Raw genomic sequence first — 14,780 nt, 5'->3', positions numbered from 1 at the left:
TATATTTCACTTGTAGCAGCTGACTCATATGCTGAAGTTTTGGCATCTATACTATCAAATACAGCTTATCATGCTATTCCAAAGACAATATCCAGGAAAACAATTCCCAAACACACTCTTAAAGCATGGTGGACAAAAGAGTGCCAAAATAACTGGAAAAAAAAACTAGGAGATCATACCTGAATACCCGTCTCCTGGTGCATATTTAAGTAAATTACAAGCAGAGGCTAAACTAAAGAGAACTATAATGAATGATAAATAAAATTACTGAAATAATTTTGCAAATAGTCTTTCCAGAGAAACCCGTGAGCAAATTAAACAAAATCATAAGCCACATCTAAGAAAAAATATATCCCCCAATCCACTCCAGCAAGAGCTACTATATAATAATATCCATTATGATAATGAAAAGGCAAAGTTAATTGTAACTATTTTCTCAAACAAGTTAACATCAAATAATAACAGCATCACCACCCCAATCTTGATAAGTATATGAAGGGATGAGATTCTTTATTCATGCAGGGTGTATGTTATTGTAGCTACTAGTAGCCTTAGCCCTAATATTTTGTGTTGCATTATTCAGTTTGTAAATTGAGAATGGACAGGTATTCTGATCTTTGGTGAGGCTGGTATATTGGACTTATCTGTAAAGCAAAGCATATTTGTCCATGAGTCCTGCAGGTAGCAGGGATAGGTCTGTATTCTTTATTTATTTAACGAATATAAAATGCAGACCTTGTCCTGCTGCCTGAAGGGCTCATTGACTAATACACTTTACTCTATAGGTAATGTTACCTGTAAGCAAAATCAGACATTTGTTTTGTTCACAAACAGCTGGGTAGTTTAAACTTGAAAGTGAACCATCTTGGATATGAACATTAATGGATGCATGAGGTTTTTAATTATCTTTTGACTTCCTACTATACAGAAATTACCAGTGATAACTGGAATTATTATCTAAAATATATCCATACAGATTGTACAGCCCCAGCTTTTCCCTCAGCTTCAAAACCCTGCCCACTTTATGCATTTTTAGTTGGCACTATGGAGGAGGAGGGTCAATCAAAAATAGATGTGCTTCTTGAATTAGCATATCTAAGTGCTACAATATGGAAACTATGCTGCTTTGCAACATAGTTTCCACTTTAGACAGCTTGTGACAAAACTAAACAATTAGCTAGTTCATTTGTGATGCAAATAAAGATTATAATTAGATTTTGAATGCAATTCTGTGTATAGGCTATATTTACACATTAGGGGATTGGGGGTATATACTCTGTTAGTAAGTAGGACTGCTCATACATCTATACCAAAAGATTAACATATCAGCTTAGCAATATTTTCCTGGAGTACGTTTTAGGCCCTGAATTCATTGCAGTTTAATTTTTCTAGCATAACCTGTTTCTAAGATGGTATAAAGTAAGTCATCTAGAGTTTTACTCTAGCCTATTACCTTTCATTGTATTAACAGCCTAATGTCTTTTAATTTTGTACATATCCTAAGCATGTCTAAATATGGGACTATTGGGCAAGGGGGTGATAGATTTTTAGACAACCAACCAGTAGCCTAGGCTATGTTTGAAAAGACAAAGATATTAAGATCTAATAGAATTGTTAAATTTTATTGGCATTGCTTTTTTAATGTGGTGATCTAACCAGTGACATAAAGCATTGTAAAATTATAGCAAATTGTATAACTGGCTTTTGTATAAAGTGAATATACTACTTGATGCCTTTTTTTTATACTTTTCATAAATATAATAATTGCTTCTACCTTAAATTTAAATTTAAGCACTTTTTAACCTAACACAACCTGATCTTATTATAAATAATTTTAGCACTGAGAAAATGTAGCATTATTTTTTTGAAAATTATGGAAAAGATGGCACTGAGAAAACATAGTATTATTTGGCAGAAAACAAACAATAAATCATACTCTAATTGAAAATTTATCATTTTTAAGAACTAAAAAAGTACTTGAATCTCAATTTAAGGTAGAAGCAATTATTATAAGCTATTTGTAAAGAGCATAAAAAAGACATCAAGTGGTATATTCACTTTATACAAAAGCCAGTTATACTATTTGCTATAATTTTACCCATTAAAGCATTAGCCTGCCCACAGTTTAAGTTAGGTTAAAAAGTACTTAAATTTAAATTTAAGGTAGAAGCAATTATTATATTTTTAAAGAGCATTAAAAAATGCATCAAGTGGTATATTCACTTTATACCAAAGCCAGTTATACAATTTGCTATAATTTTACCTAAATCATTAGCCTGTCAAGAATTTAGGAGGTAAAACTGGTGCAAACAGTATTACTGGCTTTCATATAAAGTGAATATACCACTCAATGCCTTTTTTAATGCTGTTTACAAATATAATAATTGCTTCTACTGCAAATTCAGATTTAAGCACTTTTTGACCTCTTAAAAATGACCTATATATGGGTCATTACAAATCTGTATTAGTTTAGAAACAAATTTGGGCTATATATTTCCACATCAGGGGGTGGGGGTAAAGCATAGCATATATTAAATATGTAAACTAACCATTACTGTATTTTATTTTTTATTTATTTTTTATGTGTTTGTGCTGTTGTACTGGTGATTTCTCTTCTCATTAAATTTTGATGTGCACACATTAAAAAAAAAAAAAAAAAAAAGCAATAGTTAGTTTATGTATTTAATATATGCTATGCTTCACCCCCTCCCCCTGATGTGCAAATATATAGCCCAAATTTGTTTCTAAACTATTACAGATTTGTAATGACCCCATATAGGCTATAGGTCATTTTTAAGAGGTCGAGGTCAAAAAGTGCTTAAATCTGAACTTGCAGTAGAATCGATTATTATATTTGTAAATAGCATAAAAAAGGCATCGAGTGGTATATTCACTTTATATGAAAGCCAGTAGGCTAATACTGTTTGCACAAGTTTTACCATTTAGGCCTGGGTTTTGTTTCTGAAAATTTTACTCTCCTACCTCAGCAACTGTTAGGTATATCAGAGCTCATCATCTTGGTTCTGTAAAAAAAAATTCTATCATAAGCATAATCCAGGGCTCACCACACTTAAATAGGCTTGTCTGTGTAACATTAAATTTTAGCCTATTACTAAAATGTGGGCTAAAGCACATTCCCAAGTAATATATTAAGCGAAAAAAGCTTACGATATTTAAGGATATCCCATAATAAAACGGATGTAGAAGTGTAAATAATATTGCTTTATGTGGGTGACATGTTTTTTTAAAATCCGGCGCTGTCAGGATATTTGCTTCTTCTCTAAATTAAAGGCCTTTTTTCGTGTCAACCAAAGAGACTGTTTGAGTTCACCACTCGGTGTGGTTGAGCTCAACCGCTGTTTTTGCGTGAAACAGTGACAAACCAGGTTGTCATGAAACGTGATTTTGCGTGAAACAATTGACTGGTTGAACTCTAATTTAACCAGAACTGTCATTGTTTTCAACCGTAGGGTTCTACCATTCATAATTGTTGGTTGACCTTTTCAGGCGTAGATTTCGAAAAGAAGAATTCGTAGGCTATAAATAAGTCTATATAAAATAAGAATTATAAGCTGACAAATAGAATTCTAGCCACTCAAAAGTAAGGTTTAATTTCGTTTTTTTCGTATTAGGACTATTTGGATAAATGTTGGGTTATATCCTGCAATTTGATTCACATAGGCTAGGCCTTAAGACAGGAAGTCAAGAGTTTGAATATGCTTTTGAAAACTTATGTAGATACTTGGAAATCTTTGTTTCATCCTTTTGCTGCCCTAGGCTTGACCTTAGCTTGGTAATTTTGCTTCAGAGATAAAACCTTGATGAAGCAAGACCCTAGTGGTTATAAAGCATTGTTAATCCAATTACTATTCTTACTAGATGCTTCAAGATGTGTTGCATCTTTGTCAGAACTCTTTACATTTCAGCCTTACCCTATAGGGCCATGGATAAATTTTCAGGTCAAACTCTAGTTTGGCTACTGTTTGCTATCTTAGAAATGGGTTAAGTCAGGAAAATAGAACTTCCAGTAATGAATCCAAAGCAAAAAATACGTAAAATTCTAGTTTAGCTAATTTTCATTATCTTGGAAAGGGAATAGGTTACAAGAATGAAACTCAGTAATTAATCCAGGGTCAAAAACACTCTGGGAAGGTACTGCCAGGCTTCTATGTCAACCCTTTTCTGATTTCTAAGTCTTAGATAATTGCTTACTCAAAAGGTCTATACCTATACTATTGAAATTTTGACAAAACAAGATTTACCTTAATTTTTAATTATCAGTTTCTTTTACTCTGGCTTTAGCTCTTAAAATGCAATTCCTTTTATTTGAGTAGCATTTTAAGCCATATCAATATTTTTTTTTCAAAATTTAGGAAATGTCTTTGCATATCTTTAAAACCTTATAAAGTGGATTGAGGAAAGCTGTGAAACACAAGTCTTAGAAGTATCTTATATCAAAATACACCTGATACAGTTTAATTTTTTAGAGATGACACAGAATAGCATTAAAGCTGAGTATTTGCTTTGCAAGAAATGTGTCCCTTCTGTTGTAAAGCATTTTGGATAGACACTAATCTAACCATGGGCATATTGCTGTTGCAAATGGTTTTGCTTAAAATGGTTTGGAAAACAAATAGCAAATGTAAGTTTGCTTTTTTATCATTATTAAGACTAGAATATCACAAAGCTATGCAATCACATTGCTTGTTATATCTTAAGTAAATACAATCCCTGATGGAGTTTTGTTGATACCTGTCTTAAAATTAACTTGTCTAAATAAAATATATTGTTTATGGGACAGTAGAGAAAATGGAAACAACCATGAATTGAGTTTTTTTCAGTATTTCTTTTTTCAAATAATAGTTCTCTGGTCACATTTGTGTTCCTTGCTAAGTTGTTGGCACTCTAGTTTGGGAATCCTTTGTCCAAGGGGTACAGGTTTAATTCCTGGCATTGCTAGTGTATTTGGTTTTTACCAGCTAAGTATTCACCATGCTAGTTTGCATCTTAAGTAAAGCAATCCCTACTGGAGCTTTGTTGACACCTGCCTTACAATAACTTGTCTAAGTAAAATACAATGTGTATTGAAGATTAGTGAAAATGGCTGTAAATCCATCTTGGTTTTTTTTTCAATATTTTTTTTTTTAATAGTTGTTCTACTCTGGTCGTAATAATGTTCTTGGCTAAGTGGAAAGCACTCTTAGTAAGAAATCCTTTGTCCATGGGGTACAGGTTTGATTCCTAGTATTGCCTGTTTATTTGTTTTAAATTGGGGTCAGTGATGTTAGACAGATCTTAACCAGCTCTAAATAGGCAAATGGAGAAATATGCAAAAGGTAAGCAGGGAGGGTGTACAAAAGCACAAGATTTCTGGCCCCCAGCCCTTAATTGCAATTCTTGGCCAAAGGGTCACAAAGTGGAAATTAGCACTGCCAGTTTAGACCTTGATGTGTCAGTACTGCCATACTTACTTGCATATTGGTGTTGAGTTTGCCCACATTTTATCTTCATTACTATCTAAAATCATTTAGACATTCAGCAAACTGTCTCAAAGCACAATTAGTATTGAATAGTTTTTGGGCCTTACTGACTTTCCCTTTATAGCAAAGGTTTATTGTTGTGTATAATGTCAATATTTTAAAGTAATCAATCACTAAGAATTCCCTTTTAGTTTTATCAAGTTTTTGAGTAATAAACCTTTTTAATTACCTTAAAATATTTATTCAGGTCCTTTACTATTGGCTGCCCTTTATATTACAATAATGATTGAAATATATTATGGTAACTAAAAATTTGGATAATCCAACCTATTTTACCATCTTAAGGTTGTTTACAAAGGTGTATGAAATATTTAAGTACTGACTTAGCTACATAAAACTTCTAGATATAATAAAATGTAAGCAAGATGGCTCTTACTTTGACCATATCTATGGAAGCACTAATGAGAGAGTTGGTCATTTGATGCATTTGTAGGATTGAGTGAGATGAAAAATGAAGTGTAGGTTTGATGAGAGATGGCTGGTGAATGTGATGAGGGATGAATGTTTTGCAAGATTTTAAAATTTTGGACAATTTCTCTTGTTGACAGTAGAGTGCAGAAGTAAAATTTTGTAATTTTTTTTTTCTTTGTTTCTGTTATGTTAGACAATGTTGAATATTCTAAAGTGAAGTTTCTTTTTTGTTTGGAATTGTGATGGCCCTAGGGCTTTAGTGCAATACAAATTACTAATGTTTATTCACTTTCTTTAAACAAACACAAGGTCTATGTCTCCTAGCTTTAACAAAGTCAAATGTAATTTTAAGACCAGGGATTTCAAAGTAGGTCAAATGAACTTCTGGTAAAAATGAGCAATTTATGAAACATCTAGATTAAAAAAAAAAGTCTTTTAGACAACAAAGAAGACAATTGAATAAAGAAAAGTACCTTATATCATAATTGTTGTGCACCCTTAAGATAGAAATGAACAAAGCTTCAATTAAGATTCTGTTTTGTTTAAACAGACAGAAGGGACAAACCTCCAAGCTTTGACAAATACAATCTCACTTTGTGGCTCCTATCTTTTCAAAGGGGACTTTCTTTGGATTTTTTCTATCCAACTAAAACTGAAAAGGACAGCATGATATACAAGTGACCTTCCAATTACCCTACATAGCAAGAGAAAATCATTAAGTTAGGCTATGCTTTATCTCAATCCCTCTCCAATGTGCAGAAATATGGCTAAAATTTCATATTTTCAATGCATTTAACCTCCTTGTCACCTGTTTTTCTAGTTATTGTTTGTCACATTTGTTTAATTTACAGCTACATGGGATGAAGTTAGAGAGACAGATTGACAAAACAAATGGAAAATAGGAAATTTCAGCAATACATTTTTATATTGGGAGGATTGAGGGGTAAAGTAGAGCAAAGTTGAATGTAAAATGTGTTACCAGCTATTATTCTAAAAATTATGAAGCATGAAATTTTTCTTCAGGTCCTTCTCTAGGGCTTTACCAAATCAAACATTCTATGCCCAGAAAAATTAGCAACAAGGTATAGTCTATATACAAAGGCTTATGTTATTTAACTATGAATATGGAATTTATATGGCAATCAGGAACTGGATACAGGCTAAAGCAAGTAAAAAAGAAAGAAAAAACTTCCCTAGTTAGCTCAGGAGACTTTTAATAGATTACTCTTCAGATAATTGCCTATGATACATAATTTAAATATTTACCCCTGTACAGTAGGGCGTTAAAACAATCTATCACAATGTAAGATACAGTATATTTAGATATGATGCTGATTTACAAATTCCAGGATTCTTTGTTGTAGTTTTCATAATTTAGTTGATAAAGTTTTATATATTCATCATATTTTATTTTATGTCATTAACATTAGCCAAACTAAACTTCTCAATAGAACTTGAATGTGGTGGCTATAATACACAAGTACTGCAAAAATCTTACAACACATTATGTGTTATGGTAACTGTTCAGTGAGAAAAAAACTATTTTCCTAGTTTAGCTTAATTTGTTATATTTTTGTGCTTATCAGAAATATTTTTTTAATTTTAGGCAGCTGTCCCCCCTCAAAAAATTTTTAAACATTTGCTGGTTTATACTTAACTAGTATTCTACTGAAAACAAAAATTAATATATATTTTGTATTGAAGAAATATAAAGCCCTTTGGATTTTTTTTTATTAAGATTAAGCTGTTTGCTATTTTCTTTTGTTAGGCTAAGCCTGTAATAGTGCTTTATTGTGAAGAGTCCAAATTTGTAGGGATTGTAAAGGCTAGCCTGAACAATATGTTATTACAAATTATTAGGTTAAACTTCTGTTTGGTAAAATTCTAGTTTAGATAAATTTGTATTATCTTGAAAAAGGTTTAGGTTAGGAAAATGAAACTTCTAGGGATGGGTCTAGAGACTAAACTATATCATGGGAAAGTATTTTGGAGCATCTAACTCTACTCTTTCTCTCTCTTAAAAATGTTTGCCTTAAATTACCTTAAATCACATTGTCTAATGAAATAAGGATTAAATCCTGTAGAATTGCTGGTTAGTGATGATGACAGTTGGAAATCTCAATATTTGGTCCACACCCTTAAAAATGCTTGTGTTATAAAAGTGAAACCCTTGCAAAATAAATCTTCTACTTAAATGACAAGAAAAAAGCGTTTTTAGTGTCATAACTTTGCTCAATTTCAATTTATGAAGTTTCCAAGAATTGGAAACTTTCAGGATATACATTTCCCTATATTTAAATACAAAACATTGATATGGCTTAAAATTCTACTCAAATAACAAGAATTGCATTTTCAGAGCTAAAACCAGAGAAACAGAAACTGCTTGCTGAAAATTAAGGTAAGATGTTGTTTTACCAAAATTCTAATAGTTACAGACCAGTCCAGTATGCAAAATTCCCAGATTTAAAAACAGAAGAGGGTTATCACATAAGCTTAGCAATAGCTTCTCAGAGTATGTTTTTAGCTATGGATTAATCACTGAAAGTTTCATTCACCTAACATAACCCCATTCAAAGATAGCAAAAAGAAGCTAAACTGGAATTTGACTGGAAATTTAATCTATAGCCTGGTAGGCTAGTAGAATTCCAAATCAAAACAAAAAGAAGTCAAACTAGAATTTTATCCTCTGTTTAGGGTAGCTCAACAAAGCTAAAGTCTTATCATTTAGGACTTTTTTATAACTAATTTTGCTTTTACAGTATGAATACAACATTTTCCAATATATTACCTGAACAATTTAACCAAAGATTCCACTAATGCAGACCCTTCCTATCTCTTCAAATATACCAGAGAGTATGCTAGATCATTTTTCAATTCTCTCTGACCTCAAACTAATGTGAAATATGTCAAATCCAGAGGAAATTAAGCCAGTGCTAAATCATTTAATTATAATAGAATGACACTCTTAACACTATACGGATGTTTTATGTTTGAAATTGTTTGCCGAAACCGACAAGTAAAAAGAGTGTTTTCACGAACCAGTTTTGTTTGAGCTCAACCACATGTAATTTTTTTCCGTTTTTGCGTTAAACATACAAGCTGGTTAAACCAAAGCTGTCATTGGTTAAACCAGCTGGTTGACGCGAAAAAAGGCCTTAAAAATCATCAACCATGGGCCTTTTTTGCGTCAACCAAAGAGACTGTTTGAGCTCAACCGCTCGGTGTGGTTGAGCTCAACTGCTGTTTTTGTGTGAAACAGTGACAAACTAAGTTGTCATGAAAAGTGTTTTTGCGTGAAACAATTCACTAGTTAAATCAGAACTGTCATTGCTTTTAACCGTAGGGTTCTACCATTTATAATTATTGGTGATTATTTATAATTATTGATCATAATATAAGAAGCCTCTTGAGTTCTTACAGGAACAGAGGAGGAATCATCCACTTCAATTCAATTCAATAAATATTTATATATAAAATAAGAATTATAAAGTGACAAATAGAATTCTAGCCACGCAAAAGTAAGCTTTGATTCTGTTTTTTCGTATTAGGGCTATTTGGATAAATTTTGGGTTATATTCTGCAATTTGGCCCCAAATTTGGGCCAGGCAAGAAATGCCTGGCCCCTTATTTAACAGAATTGAGTAAAAGATTTAGAAGTATCTTATATCAAAATGCATCTGATGCAGTTTATTTTTTTTAGAGGTGACAAAGAACAGCATTAAAACTGAGTATTTGCTTTGCAAAAAATCTGTCCCTTCTGTTGTAAATCATTTTAGATAGATTCTAATCTAACCATTGGCATATTGCTGTTGCAAATGGTTTTGCTTAAATGAGTGTTTGGAAAACAAACGACAAATTTAAATTTGCTTTTTTTTTTATTTTAAGACTAGTATATCACAAAGCTAAGCATTCACATTGCTGGTTGTATCTTAAGTAAATACAATCCCTGATGAAGTTTTTTTGATAACTGTCTTAACATTGATTTGTCTAACTCAAATATATTGTTTATAGGACAGTACAGAAAATGGTATCAACCATGACTTGAATTGTTTTTTTTCAATATTTTCTTTTTTCAAATAATATTTCTCTGGTCACATTTGTGTTCATTGCTAAGTCGTTGGCACTTTGGGCTAGGAATCCATTTGTCCAAGGGACACAGGTTTAATTCCTGGCATTGCCAGTTTATTTAGTTTTCACCAGCTAAGCATTCACCATGCTAGTTTGCATCTTAAGTAAATTGCAATCCATGCTGGAGCTTTGTTGACACCTGCTTTGAAATAATTTGTCTAAGTAAAACATAATGCGTATAGAAGACTAGTGAAAATAGTTGTAAATCCATCTTGGCGTTTTTCAGTATTTTCTTTTTGTAAATAGTTGTTTTACTCTGGTCATAATGGTGTTCCTGGCTAATTGAAAAGCACTTTCAGTCAGAAATCCTTTGTCCATGGAGTAAAAGTTTGATTCCTGGTATTACCAATTTATTGGTTTCGAATGGGGGTCACTGATGTTACCCAGTAATCTCAGACATATCAGCTCTACATGGGCGAATGGAGAAATATGGGAAAGGTAAGCAGGGAGGGTGTGCAAAAGCACATAATTTCTGGCCCCAAGCCCTTCATTGCAATTCTTGCCCAAAGGGTCACAAAGTGAAAATTAGCACTGTGAGTTTAGACCTTGATGTGTCAGTTGTAACATATGGGCCAGCACCTCACCCCTATAAAATTCAGGACCAAATCTCTCGTTCATACCCCCTTAGTAAATTTCAAATTAAAAATCTTCGAAGCATCTATAAGTTTTAAAGTTAAAGTCAATACTCCATAAGAGGCGTGCTTTTAGCACAAGTCGAATTATTTGTTATTTGTGTAAGCGAAAAGGTTAGAACCAGCAGAAAAGTTTCTTTTCTAATTAGCCAATCAAAATCAGATCTCTATTATTGGTTTATATGATTTTAAACATCCAGAAGGGAAAATCCATGTTCCCTTCTCTTTTGTCTCTTGGGAGTAAAAACCAGTCGTATCATGATTGGGAAATACCAGTGGTATTGCGACATTTTGTAATCAAAGTTGTATGTGAGTAGAAAAATAAAATTATTGTCTTTTAATCATTTTTGTCTATGAACTAAGACATCAGGTACAGTTCCTCTAGTCTTTTAGCCACGGTCCCAAGGGAATCTATACAGTTTAGGAGACGAAAATATCACAGAGATGATTCTATCTCCCAGGTTACTGGAGATTATTCATAGAATCTTCTTATTCTGTTAGTTATTTAGCTCCGACATCTAGATTTGAATATCCCATATCTCTTATCGATATTAAGCTATCATGACCTAGAAAAGTCCCAAATATCTCGTAGCCAGAAAACTTCCAACTATCCCCATTTAAATAAACTCCCCCCAAATTCGCTCCATCATCCCCCCCCTCGTAACATTCAGAGATTCAGAGACTTTTTCAGAGACTTTGTATTATTCAGAGACTTTGTATTCTAAAGAGACTTGCCAGAAGTAAGTGGGGATGTTACCCATAAATTTTTGTAATTTATATATTCGTTTCAATACAGAATATAAGATTCAAATTTCTTCAGCTCGTCCTCCATCCTCATTCAAAATCCTTGAATCTCTACAAAATTCTGCCATTCGAATAGCTTTGGGTGTGCATAAGCATACTCCTCTGTCAAAGTTAAAAATACTGTCGGGATTGGCACCCGTAAGTGAAAGAGCATCCAGTCTAAGGATTAAATATTTCTCGCAAATCCAGGCCTTTGGAGCCAAGCATGCTGTATATGCACATGCCTTTGCTGGGAAGTTATCCTGTCCAAATGCCCATTCATCATGGAATCATTTTCAACTGGAGGTCTGAAACTGAAATCAGCATTCGCTTTATGCAAATCCCTTTACTGAGACCCCTCCATGGGAAATGAGTCCTCCAAGTTGTCAAGTAGAGCATATCTCTATTATTAAAGACTTGATTCCTAATTACGAGATCCAGACTATTTTGGATGAACAGATCTCAAAGGCGTACCCTAACTATAGAAAAATATATACAGATGGATCTGTGCAGAGCAAAAGAGCTGGAGCAGAAGCATGTATTCTATCTCTGAATTTGAACATATATTCTCCTCTCCCATTGGGATCTTCTATCTTGTCTGCTGAATTATGTGCCATCCACCTGGCCTTGGATGCAATTATAAGTTATAACATGAAATCTGACAATATACTCTGTCTCTCCGACTCTAAAACAGCATTAGTTTTGATCCAAAATACTAATAGAATTGCTAATGACAAGGATTTATTTAATATTAGAAGACAGCTTCTTAATCTTAGGATCAAAGGAAATGGGGCTTATTTTCAAAATGTTCCAATTCATAGAGGCATCAAATATAATGATAGGGCTGATTCTCCAGAAGCAAAGGCTTTCATGTTAATTCCTAGTCCTTCCTCTGACCTCAATTTACAAGATATTATCAGGCAAAGATCCAATGTTAATGACAGTAAATTGATTTTATCTCCATTTCATACAAGATTAAATACGGTGCTATATTACCGACTGAAATCAGGTGCCCTACTTCTAAGTAGCTTGTTATTTAATTGGAAGCTACATCATTCCCTTTTATGCCGAGTCTGCTTTTCCGCTGATGAAACAATCCAACATATATTATTTGATTGCCAGGCTCAGAGTGAAGAGACTATTGCTCTTAAGCGTTTCTGCTCCTTGGCTAAGATTCCAAATACTTACACAGCTATCCTGGATTCTAACCTGCCATGGGAAATTGATCGTAAGATATTTAAGGCAGCAATTGATATCTTATAGAAGAGAAATTTTCTTTAGTAATGATTAAAGCTTGAAGAAGTCAATTTTTAAAAAGACGTGATTTATCTATAGTTTTTTATTGTGCAGAAGAGAGCGGGAATGAGTAGGAAGCGCCGTATTGGTACCAACCGGCCTGGTGGCCTTAAACTGCTGGGGATAGGTAGCTTAGGTACTCGCACTTCCCACGATCAATAACAGTGTATAATTGATCATAATTGCATGTATTCATTGTTTGCAGACTGGAGGAGAATAGTGCTTCCAGTGGCTAGTTTTTCTGAAAAAGAAGTCAAAGAGGTGAAAGGACTTGTGGTTAAACATATAGCTCCCTACAATTTTTGGAGCTAGAACTGGTCCTGATTATATCTAATTTTAAACCAACCTTTTGAAATAAACACGGCAAAATGAAGTTCCACTCTTTTTAGTAATCTTTCTGCCTTTTTTAAAAACCAACATTATTTTTTCAAAGACAGAAAGTAAAAAAGGGCTACAATTTTGTAATATAAGAGAATAAATATTAAATTCAAATAGTACTGCATGTGATGAAATAGTGTTAAAATTAACTTTTTTTGTGACAGATGGTGAGCCTGGTTGCAACCAGCTCAAGAAAGAAAAACAAGAAGACCGTAAAAATCAAATACATTACTTGTTCATGGTAAACGTATCGTCAAATGAAGCCAAAATTCACGGGTTGCATAGTTTTGATCTTCTCAGTTTTGAAACTAATAGGATACGACCTTCCAATCTACCAGATACTGCGAAAAAATATGATTTTAATTTTGTATTCACGACTGACCTGGCCTAGGGTGGAAAACCTTTAACAACCTGGCCTAGGGTGGAAAACTTTCAACTGGAGGCTTAATTGGGGTTACCGGGAGGTTAACTGGATGTTTAACTGGAGATTAACTCGGTTTTGAAAACCAAGAAATCCCACAATTTAGCGAGAGTAACACAACCGTTGTATTAGGTCCTTATTTTTCCTTCTATTTTCCTCAGTATGATTGTATTTGAACCGTTGTACGAAATGATTTGTTTTAAACGGTTTTTTTGCTGTTCAAACAAGGCCTCTCCCCATAGTCCAGGGGGACAGGCCTATAAGTTATGAGATTTGCCCATCGTTTACGCATAGAATTTGTTATTAGGAACTATAAAGACACTTTTTTTGTGGGAGGGGATTTTGTGCTTGGGATGGATATCCATTGGGGCAATCTTCCTTCAGGAGGGAAATTTCCGTGGAGGGTGGTTACAATTTTTAGAAAAAATTTCACACTGCGGAGACTTTTTCCTATGTGAAATTCTTATTTAATTGCCTTGCTCTATTTTTGCCAACTCAATTTCACATGTGGAGATGTTCAATGGGAACTATCTGGAAGCTATTTTCCGCGTTTTTTTGTGCCCAAAAAAATTTCTAACGAAGGGTGAGCTTCCGCATTTCCAATACGCTTTCTATTTTCGATTAGCCATGCTCTCCGTCATTCTATTTTAGCTTTTTAAAGTCAACTGTCTAACCATCATCTTATGACGAAAAACTATGTTACTTATAACCAACCTTTTGGGCCAGAAAAAAGTCCACGGGAATCCACAACCGTCACTTCCGCCAAATTTACCGAAGATCCAATAACTTCTATCCCTGTTCTGTCCCTTCTATTCATGTATTGCTGCTTCAGTTAGCAAGCTTGATCAATCAGTTTTAGAGCCTGTGAGGAAATTCCAAACTTGGAGTAAAACGCTAAGGGGGCATTAGGATTATGTAGCCCACCTACAGCCTTCCTTATAGAGGAATTTTTTTAATGTTTAGCTAGTAAGAGCCTTGAATAATGACTGGAAATTGGGCTTCTCGTCGATTTTGCCCAAGTTTACACCACCAGGCAATATTTTACTACCCACTAAGTGTGAAGTAGGCTTTTAGTAGAAAGAAGACAGATACTGCTAATCGTTTTTTTTTGTGTGCCAGATCTCCTTTATACTCAGTTGAGCTTGGTACTCCTCAGGTATTCATACAAAGGGAGAGCAACATCAAATTTTC

At 33.6% G+C, this 14,780-nt stretch overlaps 2 long non-coding RNA genes across 2 annotated transcripts in view; one reads left to right on the top strand and one right to left on the bottom strand.

The window, feature by feature from the left end:
- Positions 1-3,276, bottom strand: part of LOC136025133 (uncharacterized) — a 35,129-nt gene extending 31,853 nt beyond the window's left edge. The window contains exon 1 of the long non-coding RNA XR_010617016.1: positions 3,169-3,276. This is a non-coding gene — a long non-coding RNA (uncharacterized LOC136025133). The remainder of the gene's footprint in view (positions 1-3,168) is intronic.
- A 144-nt stretch (positions 3,277-3,420) lies between these two features.
- Positions 3,421-14,780, top strand: part of LOC136024634 (uncharacterized) — an 84,003-nt gene continuing 72,643 nt past the window's right edge. The window contains exon 1 of the long non-coding RNA XR_010616867.1: positions 3,421-3,601. This is a non-coding gene — a long non-coding RNA (uncharacterized LOC136024634). The remainder of the gene's footprint in view (positions 3,602-14,780) is intronic.

This window comes from Artemia franciscana, chromosome 3 (assembly GCF_032884065.1).
Source record: "Artemia franciscana chromosome 3, ASM3288406v1, whole genome shotgun sequence".
Classification (NCBI taxonomy): Eukaryota; Metazoa; Arthropoda; class Branchiopoda; order Anostraca; family Artemiidae; genus Artemia; species Artemia franciscana.
The sequence above is the reverse complement of the archived record's forward strand: the minus strand, read 5'-3'. Positions and strand labels throughout refer to the sequence as shown.